We start from the raw sequence: 15,906 nt of genomic DNA, 5'->3' as shown, positions 1-15,906 counted from the left end.
ATGCTCTGTCCCGCCTGTTTGAGCCTAGCGCTGCCCCGAGCGCTGCCCCGACCTGTGTGGTAGGGGCGGTTACGTGGGGGATCAAGGAAAGGGTCAGACAGGCAAATGTTAATAGTCATTTGCCGGACGGTTGCCCCCAGAACCGGTTGTTTGTCTCTGTTACTCTGCGTTCTCAGGTTATCCATTGGGCTCACACCTCCCGGGTCTCCTGCCACCCCGGGGTACGACGGATCCTCTTCGTCGCCAGGCAACGGTTCTGGTGGCCATCAATAGAGAGAGAGGTCGGGGAATATGTGGCTGCCTGCACTGTGTGTGCGCGAAAAAGGTTCTCACGACGCCCGCCCCCCGGTCTCCTGCAACCGCTCCCTGTGCCCCATCGTCCCTGCTCTGACATATCTCTGGACTTTGTCACTGGGTTACCGCCCTCTCAAGGTTACACTACCATTTGAACTGTTGTTGACAGATTTTCCAAGATGGTCCATTTCATTCCCATGCGCAAACTACCTTCCGCCAAGGGGACTGCGGAGGCAGTTCTTTCCCAAGTTTTACGGATTCATGGTTTCCCTAAAGCTGTGGTATCAGACCGGGGACCTCAGTTCATTTCTCAGTTCTCTAAGGCCTTCTGTTTCCTCCGCGGCGCCACATCAGTCTCTCCTCCGGATACCATCCCCAGTTAACGTCTGCCTGTCCATCCGATTCCGCCTTTTTTTCTTCCCTTCTGGATAATCAGCCTGATCTCCGAACGCCTGCCCGTGTACCGAACCTCGACCCAATCCCACACCGAACCCTGTCGTTGCCTGCCCCCTTTTGGATTTGCTTGTTTGTTTCTGGACTGCCTTCCTGTGTACCCAACTCTAATAGTAAAACTTTTTGGATTATTCTCTACCCCTGTCTATGAGTCTGCTCTTAAGTCCTGTACCAAGCAAAGCCCTTTGCAATACATGCATAACCCTAGCAATCTTGCTCCTTCAATTGAAAGTGGAGGTCTATCAACAATCTTTTAATACTATATAAATAAATACATTTTTTGGCAAGCTGACTCTGCGATGTTGAAAAAGTCCCCTTTAAGACATCGCCTCTTATCTTTTGAAGACAGAACTGCATGATAGTTCCATGCAATGTGTTGGTTATTGAACCTGTTGAGGAACATTATCGAATCCAAGTTAGCCATTTGGATTGGAGAGAACCCAATGAGATGGAAGAGCCAAACAAAAACATAGTTAGTTAGGAGATGGTAAAATATCAGAACTGCACATTTGAAATGAAATTTGTTCAAATCCCTCATATGTGATCCCTGTGATTGACATGCAGTTTAGGATAAAGCCCTTCTAGTTCAGTATGCAAAATATGATCTCTAGGTTGGACGTTAGCAGACCTTCTCTGATGTGTTATAATTCTGATGTGGCTCAACAGCTAAATTAGTCTCATATAAGTACCAAGGACCGTGAGATCTGTTGAATGATTGTGAATGTGAAAACCGGTTGGTAAGATAGAGGCAGTTTCCTATAGAAAAAAGCTACAGTCCAGTTATAAAGTCAACCTCCTGACTAAAGTTTATGAATGGGCCATTAAAAAAGACACAAAAAATATTAAGTCAAATAAATATTTATTAGGTAGTATGCATTGTTAGAGTAGTCACATTAACCAGGATTTTTAATCCAGATGAAAGTGACATGGATTCAGAGAGTTTATTCTGCAGCCTCTTTGCCCTTTAAAAAAGAACAAATAAAATTAATTAACTAGATGGCAAATAAAAATCAATGACACTTACATTTTTAAAGTTTATTTGTGAAATAATAATATTTCTTCATAAAACATTATCTCACCTTTCCGCCATCGCGGCCCTTGGCCCTGAGTTTGTTGACTTGGGACTCAGCAATGTCAGCACGCTCCTCAGCCTCCTCCAGCTCATGCTGAACCTTCCTGCACTTGGACAGGTGAGTATTGGCCTGTTCCTCCTGTTGTATATGAAATTGAGTGCAATTAAAACAGAAAAACAAAACAAGAGTCAATGAAAAGTAGCAAATATTTTCCTGTATAGCAAAGGCAGAAAAATACTCACAGCTTCCTCAGCCTGCCTCTTGTAGGCCTTGACCTTCAGCTGCAGCTTGTCAACCAGATCCTGCAGTCTGTTGACGTTCTTCTTGTCCTCCTCAGTCTAAAGAGAAAAAGTTTGTCCAGGAACGTCCTCCCCTCTTACATTTTGCATGCAGTTCTAAAGAAATAGGAGAGCTTTCTTACCTGGTAGGTGAGCTCCTTCACCCTCCTCTCGTATTTGCGGACTCCCTTGACAGCATCAACACCACGTCTCTGTTCACCCTCAACCTCACCTTCCAGTTCACGAACCTTAAAAAAATATTTCCATTTCAGATACTGACCCCTGTTTTGTTATGATGAGTTACATATTGCATACGTTACATATTCATTCAGAGTCATATTTTGTTACCTACCCTGGACTCCAGTTTCTGGAGCTGTTTCTTGCCACCCTTCATGGCCAGATTCTCTGCCTCATCCAGGCGGTGCTGCAGATCCTTGACCGTGACTTCCAGGTTCTTCTTCATCCTCTCCAGATGAGCACTGGTGTCCTGCTCCTTCTTCAACTCCTCTGCCATCATGGCAGCCTATATGATGGAAAAGTGTATTTTTAAATAATAGAAATAACAGTACTTTTAAATATAATGCTCCGTTTCAGAAAAAGACTTACATCAGTGATGGCTTTCTTGGCCTTGTCCTCAGCATTTCTTGCCTCCTGGACGATGTCATCAACTTCACCTTGGACCTGAAGGAAGTCAGTCTCAAGCTTCTTCTTGGTGTTCAGCAGACTGGTGTTCTAGTGTGGAGAAATAAACAACCTCAGTTATATTTTGAATGCTAGAACTGTTTGTTTTATGTATCGGTTTAAACAACCTTTTTTTTATTCTCTACCTGGGAGTGGAGGAGGCCAACACGCTCACTGGCATCAACCAGCTCCTGCTCAGCCACTTTGCGGCCTCTCTCTGTCTGCTCCAGGGCAGCTCTAAGCTCCTCAATCTCAGCCACCATAAGGCCGTTCCTGCGCTCCACCATGGCAGCCTGCTCCTTCATGTCTTCCTGTCCTCTGACAGCATCATCAAGGTGCAGTTGAGCATCCTGGTTGACAGAGAAATGTGTGGTGTTTGCTATACTTCATTGGTGTGAGCACTGTAATATCAAAAAACACTGAATATTTATACTACTGACCTTGAGCTGACCCTGGACGGTCCTCAGACTTTTCTGGGACTCAGCAGCCTGGCGGTTGGCGTGGCTCAGCTGAATCTCCATCTCATTAAGGTCTCCCTCCATCTTCTTCTTGATTCTCAGGGCATCATTCCTGCTCCTGACCTCAGAGTCCAGGGTGCTCTGCATGGAGTCAGTCACCCTCTGGCTATTCCTCTTAATCTGCTCCATCTCCTCATCCTTCTCTGCAAGCTTCCGGTCAACCTCACCCTTGACCTGGTTCAGCTCAAGCTGGACACGGAGAATCTTGGACTCCTCATGCTCAAGAGTTCCCTATTTTTAAATAGAGTGTAAAACATATAATTTTAAGATCTGCTTAATTTATTAAGATGTCCTATTGAATCTCTTCACTCCATCCTGTTGGATTTTGTATTTGTACCTCAGCCTCTTCCAGGGCAGTCTGGATCTCAGCCTTCTCAGTCTCAACAGTCTTCTTGGCCTTCTCCAGCTCATGAATGCTCTTTCCAGTCTCACCAAGCTGCTCCGTCAGGTCAGAGATCTCCTCTGCAACGAGACATTTAAAACCCTTAACACAAAGTCAGCATCTACCAATGTACTATTGATTTGTATTCCAGGATAAAACATTTTGTTTTTAGCTTCTCTTAACAAGCTTTGATTTGGAAGTATTTTAAGGCCATCTTGACTTACGTTGGAGATTCTTGTTCTCCCTCTTAAGAGTCTCCAGTTGGTCAAGAGCCTCCTCATAGGAGTTCTTCATCTTGAACAGCTCAGTGCTGAGAGAGCGAGCCTCTTTCTGGGCACCCTCCAGCTCTGCCTGACCCTCTTCATATTTCTGCTTCCATTCTGCCAAAACCTTTGAAAAACAGTTTGTGTCTTGGGTTAATTTCACATCTGAGACAATGCTACCAAAAATCCATATGTCCATATTATGTAATATGAGTGCTAGTTTGTCCTACAACATCACAAACATTCCAGATAGAGGTATAACCTTGTCAAAGTTTCTCTGCTTCTTGTCAAGGTTGGCAGCCAGACCATTGGCTCTCTCCACATCCACCATGAGGTCCTCAACCTCACCCTGGAGTCTCTGCTTGGTTTTATCCAGAGAAGCACACTTGGAGTTGATAGCCTCAATTTGTTCCTCAGCCTCCTGTAGACGCTGGGCAAGCTTTTTCCTGATAATGCAATCGATTTAAGTTAGAGGACGTGGACAGGTTTTAGTAGACAACATAACAACCCACAACCACATTCTATGTGTTTCTTTGCCTGTTTGGTACATACTTGGACTCCTCAAGCTCTTCAGTGCGCTGGATGGCATCAGTTTCGTACTTGGTCCTCCACTGAGCAACCTCACTGTTGGCCTTGGACATGCCACGCTGCAGTTCAGCCTTTGCCTCCTGCTCTTCCTCAAACTGCTCCCTCAAAAGGTCGCAGTCGTGGCGTGCAGACTGAACTGCGTGGGCCAGGGCATTCTTGGCCTGTTTGTGAACAATGAATGGTGTTTATTAAGCGTTTCACAGAATGTGGGTTATGTACTCCAATTTCATCATCAAGTAATTGACGGGTATCAGTACCTTGACTTGCTCCTCATTGAGCCTCTTCAGCTCCTCAATTTGCTGAGTGAAAGCCTGTTTGCTTCTGGTCAGCTGAGACACAAGCGCATCTTTCTCCTCAACCTGGCGGCCGAGCTCACCATTTTCAGTCTGAAGTCTTGCTCTCTGAGCACCGAGGTCGTTGACCTGGCGCACACCCTCATCACTCTTGGACTTGATTTCACTGAGTTGGTCCTCAAGGGTGCGGCACATCTTCTCAAGATTTCCCTTTTAATGAAAGTAAAAAGAAATAAGCAACACAAAAGTCAGAAATGTTTATGGCAGTTACTAGCATTTTACGTGACATTCAGAAGTTTTGTATCATTGTATTGATATTGTGATATTGTTTGTTAGTTAGAGTAAGCTAGAACATTAAGGTATACATGTCACAAACCTTAGCTTTAGAAACTCCCTCCATGTTGCTGGACAGATCATCAATCTCCATCTTGTATTCACTCTTCTCCTTCTCAAGCTTCTGCTTGACACGCTGGAGGTTGTCGATCTGCTCTCCCAGCTCGGCTACGCTATCAGCCTGCTTCTTGCGGAGAGCTGCAGCAGTGGCTTCATGCTGCAGAGTGGACTCTTCAAGATCACGACGCAGCTTCTGGAATTCAGCCTCACGCTTCTTGTTCATCTCAATTTGAGCAGCAGTGGCACCACCAGCCTCCTCAAGCCTCTCACTGATCTCCTCAAGTTCCCTGGAGAGATCAGCTCTCTGCTTCTCAACCTTAGCACGAGCTGCACGCTCAGCCTCAATCTCTTCTTCCAATTCTTCAATGCGGGCCTATTGGTTGTTAAAAAGAAATAAGTGATACTAAGAAAGAACAGGCAGATGATAATAAACACTATTCGGTACTGAAGATGTGAAACAAACCTGAAGCTCCTTGATCTTTTTCTGGAGCTGAGCACCCAATGATTGTTCATCCTCAATCTTGCTAAGGAGCTGGCTTGTTTCAAAGTCCTTCCTGTTTAATTGAAAATCAAAATTGTTGTTAATGACTGCTTATACCAAAAAAGGACTAAAAAAGGAGTACATGTTTGCATGAATCATTAGTTGCTAATAGAATTCTACATTACTTCTTCATCTTCTCATCAGACTGCTGCTTGTCATTCTCAAGATCCATGACATTCTCCTGGGACAGTTTCAGGTCACCCTCAAGCTTTCTCTTGGTTCTCTCAAGGTCCATGCGGAGCTTCTTTTCTTGCTCCAGGGAACCCTCAAGCTGCAGATACAAAGCATAAAGTAATTAAGTAGCACAATGATATATGTGCATTTCTTTACATAGACAGGCCCTTAACTCACATCATCCACTTGCTGTTCAAGCTTAGTCTTGGCCTTGGTCAGAGTGTTGACTTTGTCTTCCTCTGCCTGGAGATCATCAAGAGTCTGCTGATGGGCCTCTTGGAGGGCTTTCTTCTCTTTTGTCAGCTTAGCAATGGACTCATCCTGAGAGGCCATCTCCTCTGTCAGGTTCTTGACCTACACATAGAATGTTTTATATCAATATCCAGTAAACCTCACAAAGACTTAAATAAAACATTATTCTTTTTTTTTTTTTAAGAATATAAACCTTGTTCTCAGTGGCATGTTTCTCCTTCTCCACTTTGGCCAAGGTAAGCTCCAGATCATCAATGTCCTTCTTGAGCTCAGAGCACTCATCCTCCAGTTTCCTCTTCTTGGCAGTCAGCTCAGCATTCATTTCCTCTTCATCCTCCAGTCTCTCGGTTGTCTCCTTGAGTTTAGCCTCAAGCTGGATCTTACTCTTGATCAGACCCTCACACCTCTCCTCAGCATCGTTGATAGTCTCATTGCTCTACAGTAAATACAAGATGAAAGGATGAAATCTGATTTGTATTGAAAACATAATTCTCAGACAGGTTAGTAATTTGAATATTGCAATGATGTAAAGAATTGTTACCCGTTGTACAGTTATACACTTACAGATGACATTTGCAGATGCAGGTCATTCCTCTCTTGCACAATAGACACCATCTTCTCCTCAAGATCCTTCTTCCTGGCATCAACCTTTGCAAACAAGTCTTTGAGTTTTGCATGTTCCTCCTTCAGGCTAACCAGCTCCTTCTCAGTTTCAGCACTCTGAAGCAGAGGCTTGATCTTGTAGTACACCTTCATCCATGGCCAGTGCTTCACACCAATGAATGAGCGGACATTTATCTGGATAGTGAAGATTGCATCTCTGCAAAAGAGGTTGATTTGTTGATTAAACCGTGTTGAAGCTTACTGAATAGATCAGAGGGATTCTGTCAAACACTGACAGTGATTAGTCCAGTCTTTTATATACATCTGTGTTGATGGAAATGATCTCTGTTTTGTACGTTTGTACTTTAATTTATAAGAGATTGGCAATTCATTCAACACAACCTATTGTGTTACAATTAATAAACCTGCAATGCTATGTTTTATGGCAGATCATTTTGTTGAGCGTTGTTACGACCCACTGCGCCTCTACAGACGATGCAATGGCCATGCATGGCCTGTAGGACGTTTGGGACGACTGATGACTGATTACCCACACCTGACGAGGTGTAGGGAATAAAAGGATCAGTGGACACCTGACTCGCTGGCGCAGAATACCGACGTCTAAACCCCTAGACACGTTGCCATTGTTGTGGAGATTGTAGCTAACTAAATAAATGCGTGCTTTTGTAGTAAACCTTTTCGTTGTCTGCCTCCGTTGTTATGTTGCGGTCACGAGCCGGCCGTAACAAGCGTGATTCCACCAAATACATCACACATTACCTCCTTTCCATCATCGCGACAAACTCCCTCCTCATCAGGTATGCACGGCACAGAGCCTGAGTCATTGTGACCAGGGAAACCAGTTTCTCATCTCGCATCTCCTCAAGGGTACCAAGCAGACCAGCTTTGAAGAACACCTAAAAGAGAAGAACAAAATATTATGAGGTGTGTGATTGAAAGCAGGAATGGACACACTGTATGTAATTCAATATTTATCCATAATAACAGATATAAGATAGAAACATTCTCCACCTTAGTGTGTCCAAACTTGTACTCATCGTGATTAACATCGATGGATCCCAAGAGCTTCTCAGCAGCCTTCTTGTTATCAATGAACTGACCCTCAGGAATAACACTGGCATTCAGTACTTTGTATCTGTTGTCAATAATAAGAAAATCATTATTTACCCCATATAATACATATATGAAGTGTGTATTATAAAGTTATTGTTGTATATTGTTGTATGTTTACCTCTGCTTGAAGTCAGCATACATGATTCTGCTTGGGAAACCCTTTCTACAGATTCTGATACCCTCCAGTACACCATTACACCTGAGCTGGTGGATGACCAGGAAGTTCTGCATATAACCTGTGAAAATACAGAGATGTAAAATTTTCAAGCAAATACAAGGTGTTGAATAATGTACATGTCTTAATTTACTAAAAGCCCTTTACCTGGTTTCTTAATTTCATTTGGAATCAGACAACGCACAAAGTGAGGATGGGTGGCCCTCAGGTTGGTCATCAGTTTACCCAAGTTCTCCTGTTGAGGCAAGAATGTATACGATTTTAATCATACAGTTAATTGTGCTGGGACAATTATTGATTGATTGATCATTTCCTTCTTGATATTAAAACACATACCCTGAACTGTGAGGACACAGTCTGCATGGAGCCACCCTTCTTCTTACCACCTTTCTTAGCACCACCAGCCTCTGTTGACATACAAATAATGAATCAGATAATTGAGTTATATACATAGAATCTAATATAATTACTATTTGTGTATTAGCCTTTTGACTTGAACAGGTTATTACCCTCAACAACAGGACAGGCAAAAGTTTGACTGATGACTTCTGGTACAGCTGCACAACAGAGTCTTTCAGTGGATCCTTGTTCTTGTCCAACCATCCAGTAACATTGTAGTCCACAGTGCCGGCATAGTGCACCAGGGAGAAGTGAGCTTCAGCTTTGCCTTTGGCAGGCTTGGGCTTCGCAAAGGCTTGGTTCTTTCCAAGATGCTGGGCATACAGCTTGTCCTTGAAAGTGGTGTCAGAGGCCTTGGGGACAATGCACTCCTCTTCAAGGATGGCAAAGATACCCATGGGCTGTTGAAAAATAAGATTGCTTAGTTATAAAAGTAGACATCATGAAACTATACAAATCTAACACTGTGCTAGTTGGATTGATTGAAACTGACCCTTTCAATCAGCTCAATGCAGGCAGCCAAGTCCATGCCAAAGTCAATGAACGCCCAAACAATGCCCTCTTTCTTGTACTCCTCTTGCTCCAGGACAAACATGGTGTGATTGAAGAACTGTTGCAGTTTTTCATTGGTGAAGTTGATACACAGCTGCTCCATGCTGTTGTACTGTGTTGGATACATATTCAAACATTATTTGATCATTATTTACTTAAGTCACCAGAAACAAATAATGTTATTGAATAATCTTAAAATGTTGTCCTCACATCGAAAATCTCAAATCCAGCAATGTCCAGCACACCAATGTAGAACTGACTTGACTGCTTGGTGTCCAGCATCTGGTTGATACGAATGACCATCCACAAGAACATCCTCTCATAGATAGACTTGGACAAGGCTGACACTGAGTTGTTGACCTAAAACAATATGTAAGAATTACTACTTACTTACTATGATGAGAAAAGGCAGGGTTTCCACTGTCATGGAAATCCTGGAAAAGTCATGGAGTTTTAAAATCACATTTTCCAGGGCTAGGAAAGTCATGGAATTCAGTTAAGTCACTGAAAGTTCTGGAAAAGTCAAGAAATAATTATTTTGTTGAATGTAGGTCTAATGAAATTAATTATGTTATTGTACTCTTCCATGGATAATGGTTTTGTTGTGCCTGATGCAGTCTCTACTTGAGTTGACATAGGCTGTCTAATAGAAAAGTAATGGAAAAGGTTGTTATTTACTTTTCTTTCAGAGTTTAGGCCCAATCTGTGCTGTAAAGTATATCATTCTGTTTATTCATTAGCTTGTGAAGATTCATGGAGATTTCATTAAAGGTCCTTGAAAAGTTTTGAAATGTTGTCAATGATAACGGGTGTGAACCCTGAGATAGAAAATACCAGCAGTAACATTTTTGTCAAACAATGTCAAAATCCTTGTGGTCTTTAGTCAACCTTGTATGTGAGATACCTGTGGCACAGTCTGACTCTTGGTGACAAACTCAGTTCCGACTTTCACCCTTGGGTTACACAGACCCTTCAGCATATCAGCAGAGTTCAGGCCCAGGAGGTAAGCGACTTTGTCAGCATCTTAAAACAACAAAGCGTTTAAGTGAGTTATTTATATCAATATTTTACCCAGGAAAGTAATTCTTAACCTAAATTGAGAGGCCACTAAAAAATATCTAATGAATGACATTATAGATATATTTACAGGCTTCTGTTGTAGGTAATAAATATAATATATTAATACTATAATCAGAGGAAAAGTACAACTTGAAGTTAATATACATGCTGATCTATCTTTTGATGAAATTACTTCAAAAAATAAGACTACCTAGTAGTTATCACTAGAACTGACCCAAGTTCAGTAGAGTTTTTAAACCTACCCTCAGTGCCATCAGGCTCAGCCTGCTCCTCACGCTGCTTCTGCTTGAATTTCAAATTGCCATGATGGAGCACAGCACCAGTCAGTTTGTAAATGGTGACTTTCTCCTCTGCAGTGAAGCCCAGGATGTCAATGGCATCCTGCAATTACATGCATGAATGCAAATTAATCGCATCATTATTTTTAAGAATGTCATTCTCATTGTATTCATTGTCCAGAAGAAAAACTCATGGATATCTCACATCTGTGGCGTCCAACTCTTCTTTGTCATTAATGCTGGCCACAGTGATCTGACCCTGACTGCACATGGGAAAGTCATAGGGGTTGCTTGTGATGAGGCACATTTCTGTAGAGGGGGAAAACAATAATTTGTTGTTGCAAATTAATAATGACATGTAATGTTTTTTGATTGTTGGTTGAAAATAATAACCCTACCAATAATCTCAGGCTTGTGGTTGGTCATCATCTGGAAGAAGATGTGGTAGCCTCTCTCATCAGGAAGCTGGAATGTCACTCTAGACTTTTCCAGCAGGTCTATTTAGGTGGGGAAGAATATATTTTAACTTGAAAAAATTAAGGCAGCAATAATGTAAAAATGTTATATACACAGGATAATTATACTTACAAGTCTCAATATCAGCTTTAGCCAGTTTTCCAGTTGCGTTAAAGTGAATTCTGATGAATTTTCCCTGTTTTAGACATAATGATATCCTAAGTAATTGTATCTTATTAATAACCACAGAACTGAGGCCAGAGTTTAAATAAGAAGTTAACTTACAAAACGGGAAGAGTTGTCATTCCTCACAGTCTTGGCATTACCATAAGCCTCCAACAGTGGGTTGGCAGCAATAATCTGGTCTTCAAGAGAGCCCTGCAAGTGAAAGAAACATTCAAGGAATATGTTGTTATGAAGAGAATGTTTGTGTTGCTTTATGATAATTAGCACATGTGTGAGGGGTCTGACCTGCATCTTTCCAGGCACTGCCTCCTTTTTTTTGTCACCAGCACCGACTGCAATTGTTGCAAAATACTGGATGACACGTTTGGTGTTCACAGTCTTGCCAGCACCAGATTCTCCGCTAGATTAAACATAAGATATTGAAATTTTTCAGATAAGAATTGTGTGTGCCACAAGGTAACATAGAAGATAATGCAAAGTTTTAAGTCATGCATTGACACTTACGTAATCAGAACAGACTGGTTCTCCCTGTCTGTGGGACAAATGCAATTTTAGATAATAACTTTTTTTAATTAGTTCTCGCACCCGTAGATTGGAGAGCAGTTTCTTTCCAAGGGCCATCAGGCTTTTAAATGGACAGTGATACAGTCTCGCCACTTTACACTTTACATGTTACAGTTTTGTACTGTTTGCACTATGTAATATTGCACTACCTGAAACCAGGCACATTTGATTTGTCTTTAGGTTAGTATAGGTATATTAGGTTAGTATAGGTTACTATATGTGTATTATATGTTTAGCAGATTGTATTGTATATTTATTTTGTAGATTTATTATATGTTTATTATATGTGTAATCTATATATGTTATGTTATGTTATTTATGTTATGCTATGGTAGTTTGTTGTACGGTGTCTTGTCCTAAGAATTTCAGTGCCCAGTCTGACTTTGTTTTTCTGTGCATCTGACAAATAAATACCTTGAAACTTGAAACTTGAAACAAATATGTAATTAAATCTTATTATTTAGTGGCTTTTAAATTGAGTGCTTACCTTGTAGCATGAACTGAAAAGCATTGTCAGAGACAGAGAAAATGTGGGGTGGGGCCTCCATACGCTTTTTGCCTCTGTAGGCCTCCACCACTGCTTGGTCATACACAGGGAGCCACTTGTAGGGGTTCACAGTGGCACAGAAAAGTCCAGAGTAGGTCTAGAATGAGGAAATAAAGGGGATTGGTTTTACAGCTGTTTTATTTTTAACATAGTTTTTCATCTGTGAGAAAGCATAAAGCTTACGTAGATCATCCATGCTGCGTAACGCTCTTTGAGGTTATACAGGACAGAGGCTTCATTGAGGTGGGTCATCATGGCCATGTCCTCAATCTTGTCATACTTGGGAGGATTCATGGGGTGGACATCCTCCTCCTTAACGACTCTTTCCTAAAACAAATGGCAATATAGAGAGATATAGTCAAGAACCTTTCTGTTTAATGGAAATACTCAATCATTTTCTTAACTAAGAGCCTTGCGAACATACCTCCTTGGATTCAACTAGTTCAACAGTGACTTTGCCACTATCTTTACTCTTGATTGTAGCCTTCAGGTACAACTCCTCCTTGTCAACTACATAGCAAGCTGACTTTGCATCAAAAGGCTTGGTTTGGGCCTCAAGTCTCTCCTTCTCAGGTTTACGGAGGTAAATGGCAGCTGGGCCATAAGTGGCCATGTCACTGTCCCCCATGGTTGAGGTTTACTGTTGGAAGAAGAGGCATGAACATGTCATTTTGTAATAAGAAATATTACAACCACGGACTGTAAGAAACCAAATTCATCCTTTCAACATAGCATATCTGAAATAAGTAAACGAACTAACAACTGGATGTTTGTTTTTGTTTTTTTGTAGTGACTGTGTATGAGGCAGTCAAGATCAACAGTAAATATTTACATTTTATCTAATGAGGGAAACAGGTAATTTTATTAAACCATGGGTATCTTGCTAAAACAGTCAATGTAGAAATTGGGTTCAAAATGCACCCTGCAGGCGTGGGGTAGTGTAGTAAATAAATAAAATTGTATTGGATCATTATTTAGTGGATTTAAAATGGTGTCTTTCATCGTGATGTATGAGGTGCCATCATGTATATGAAAATTAGTGTTATTTGTCTGTATGATATTCTTTTTTTTAAAGAATCTATTCCAAAAAGTCCAAAACAGGAAGAAAGACATCAACAGATCTGAAAGTAGGTGTCAAAAATGTTTAAGCTGAGTGCATTGTCTCTTACAGTATTTTTTATATTTGAAGTGATGTCTTTATAGAACCTCACTGAAGCCTGGTCAAAGGAGATATAACCTTTGCATTTGAATAAAAGTAGCTTCAAAGCCAGAATAGGTGATAACTGTCCAGCCAAAGACTGTGTACAGTCCAGAATTTTTGGATTTAAGGACCAAATCTGGAAAATATGCATACCTATGAAACCTCATTCATTGAGAAAGTTTTGACTGAAGTGGAAAGGGTATTCTGAACTTTTGTTATAGGTATATATTTTCTTTGGTTTGCCGATTGGCTTGCTTGCTATTATTTGAAAAGGTAACTTAAGTTGCTGAATTGATAGTCTGTTAAAAAGCAGATAAACTTACTTGTTTTTCCCAGTACCAGATGAAATGTCCAAAATCGTCAAATAGTCTAAAATGATAGGAGTAAGAGTTCAGACATTATATTATACATAAATGCAAATAGTAAAAACGTTACAGGTTTCACTGCCAAGCCAATCCAGCTCTCCCATGTTTCAGAGAACATCAGAGTTTACCATCTAGTCACAGCATGACAACTTACTGTGCACTGGAACCCCCTAGTCTCTGTGGACCTGTCTTTGCCTCCAGGGCTTTATATTGTGAACATCTGCAAACTAAGCGGGATCCAAATAAGGAAAGATAGGACTGGTTTGGTATATTTAAACATGTCAAGCATGTCATCACACTCACACATTGATGAACTAACCAGTTTACTAACACATGTTATGAAATGAGCAGCACCCATACTGGATGTGGTAATGATACCTAATCTGGTCCATTTATGGTATTGACCTATTTATTAATAGTATTAAATATATTATATTAGCTAGTATATTGTAGCTGTTGATTAGCATTTATGTAATTTTGTTACATTGGCCTCTTTAGTTAAACATGCAGCTCAAAAGCACTTTAAGCCTGTTCATGTACTAGTTTTAATTTTGTATATGATACTTTGTTGTTTTGATTTGGAAATCGAAATTGGTATAATCCATGTCGGTGGGCCTGCATATATTTAATAAAGGTTAAAATAATACACTTAGAACTGTTAACACACTGCATTCTTTTTATACCACACACATGTTTGTCATGGTATGTTCAAGGCCTTTTTTGGCAGGGGCAGGGCTACTCAATTTCAAAATAACATTCCAAAGATGGCGAGAGTGTGATTTACTGGTGGTGTACTGTGACATGTGAGTTATAAATTCCTTCAAATCTTGTATACTTATCCACACTTTTGGGTTGACCAAGAAACTAAACATATAGGCTCTTACATTGGATTGGACATCCTTAATAGGATGGACCCAAAATACAAACAAACTAACAAAAACACTTGAAATTCTCACTCTCTTGGCCTCATGACACTATTTATACTTCTGACCTTCACCAGGGGAAAATGTTTTCTCCATTTTTATGATGTGTAGCAAAAGTTTGTTTTGCGTCCCTCTGAGCTCTTGAAATATTTCAATAAATCACATTATGACATTTATGAGTGTTGTTACATTTTATTTATTCTGCAATGGTGAATGGCACCTGTTCAATGTGCTATTCTTAAATAAAGGAAAGGGTATAGCCCATTGCTATTCATATTATTAATGTCAACACTAACAGATTAGGTTGATATATATTCATGCACATCCAGAACAGTTACTTAACACCGTAAACCACTATTATGAGATGTGTTGTTTCAAAATGATACTGACAGTTGCAGTTATAGTGAGATTCATGTGAAATATGTTGTAGCATATCACCTCTCTGCATTATACACCATATAGTTGTTCTGGTGTGCAAATGATGCTCAGACTGTAACACACTGGAAATGGCAGAATCCTAATGCATTTTTTAAATAAAATAAAAAAGTATCAGGTACAATGTAACCGACCAGTTTAATAAAAAAAATCTAAATAAATACTTGCAGTCATACTTCACCAAATGAAACCCTCACAACACAACACAGAACACAATCTTTGAGTGACAATGCAGGAGGCACTGTCTCGGGGTGCGCTCTTCGGTCCTGTGGTCTTCCGACAGCCCTGTGGCAGCTGAAGACTTGCGAGAAGGCAGCAGCAGTCCGTGGGTCAATTGTATTGAGACAACTGGCAACCCCAGATCGGTATCTGAGGGGATGCCACAGTCACTCACCTGAAAAAAAACCTTCAAGAAATAAGATAAGTTTCCAAATTGTACTAACAGAAGTCGAAATCTGAATTCTACGGAGCCCCGGAAGGTAAACCTGCACATACCCCGCGTCAGAGGTTCTTATAACTTTATATTGAGATTGGCATTAAATATTAAGGATTAATTCAGTGCTTGTTTAACAGGAGTGCGCTATCCCTCGCGTGTGGTAGAGGATCAATTACAAGATGCCATGACCAACTGAGTTTCGCGGTCTCTGCTTTCTGAAACGCTATAGGTTTCTCGGTGGTGGTGACAGACAATCAGTCTGAAAGCAGTCGTACATATTCAGCAAGCAAACATGACCCCAAGTGGGAAGATTCAGGGAAACACTCATTGCTGCACTCAGCAGTGCGCAGAGTTTCACGCAAGTGAGAGAACTTCGGTACAGTAGGGAA

General features: G+C 40.9%; 1 pseudogene across 1 annotated transcript; it reads right to left on the bottom strand.

Annotated features, from left to right (window-relative positions):
* Window positions 1–1,594: 1,594 nt before the first annotated feature.
* LOC116217936 lies at window positions 1,595–12,821 on the bottom strand (annotated as a pseudogene). Its single transcript, XR_004164858.1, has 38 exons — window positions 12,582–12,821; window positions 12,341–12,484; window positions 12,098–12,254; window positions 11,551–11,578; window positions 11,332–11,446; window positions 11,146–11,238; window positions 10,993–11,056; window positions 10,803–10,901; window positions 10,610–10,713; window positions 10,369–10,507; window positions 9,951–10,069; window positions 9,257–9,406; window positions 8,988–9,158; window positions 8,595–8,895; window positions 8,432–8,502; window positions 8,243–8,330; window positions 8,039–8,156; window positions 7,819–7,942; window positions 7,567–7,703; window positions 6,748–7,003; window positions 6,377–6,619; window positions 6,109–6,285; window positions 5,883–6,028; window positions 5,680–5,770; window positions 5,200–5,589; window positions 4,788–5,033; window positions 4,495–4,691; window positions 4,205–4,388; window positions 3,904–4,069; window positions 3,635–3,759; window positions 3,220–3,528; window positions 2,926–3,129; window positions 2,705–2,830; window positions 2,451–2,621; window positions 2,242–2,346; window positions 2,063–2,158; window positions 1,827–1,958; window positions 1,595–1,709 (listed from the first exon to the last, which is right to left on the bottom strand). The product of XR_004164858.1 is annotated as a myosin heavy chain, fast skeletal muscle-like (transcript).
* Between the last annotated feature and the right edge of the window lie 3,085 nt (window positions 12,822–15,906).

This window comes from Clupea harengus, chromosome 12 (assembly GCF_900700415.2).
Source record: "Clupea harengus chromosome 12, Ch_v2.0.2, whole genome shotgun sequence".
NCBI classification, from domain to species: domain Eukaryota; kingdom Metazoa; phylum Chordata; class Actinopteri; order Clupeiformes; family Clupeidae; genus Clupea; species Clupea harengus.
This window is presented reverse-complemented; position numbering and strand designations above follow the sequence as displayed.